A 394-nucleotide genomic window follows, 5' to 3' on the forward strand; every position below is an offset into this window, starting at 1 on the left:
GTAATTCAATTTGATATATCTATTAGGATATAAAACATGAATAAAAAGTGAATTCCATTGAAAATTTTTAAAAAGATAAGACAATTAGAAAAGCTAAATAAGATAAAGCAAAATAAGAAAAAAAATCCTTTTGTTTTTTATTTTCATAATATTTTTTTTAAAAATTTTTAGTTTTATAAATTCAAGTAGTGGATATACATTGTAATGAAAAGTACATTTAATATCAACTCGTTTATTGGCTTGGTGTATTGCTATGTAAGTCCTTTTGAAATTATTATTAAATTGAACAAAGGTTTTTAGGTTTATATGATAGTCGATTTAGGTTTCGGATCATGTTGGTTTTTAAAGTAAATTAGAAAGGTGTTGATTTGGTGTGGCCCTGTAAACTTAGATA

This window comes from Populus euphratica, unplaced genomic scaffold, assembly GCF_000495115.2.
Source record: "Populus euphratica unplaced genomic scaffold, PopEup_1.0 scaffold26.1, whole genome shotgun sequence".
Taxonomy (NCBI): domain Eukaryota; kingdom Viridiplantae; phylum Streptophyta; class Magnoliopsida; order Malpighiales; family Salicaceae; genus Populus; species Populus euphratica.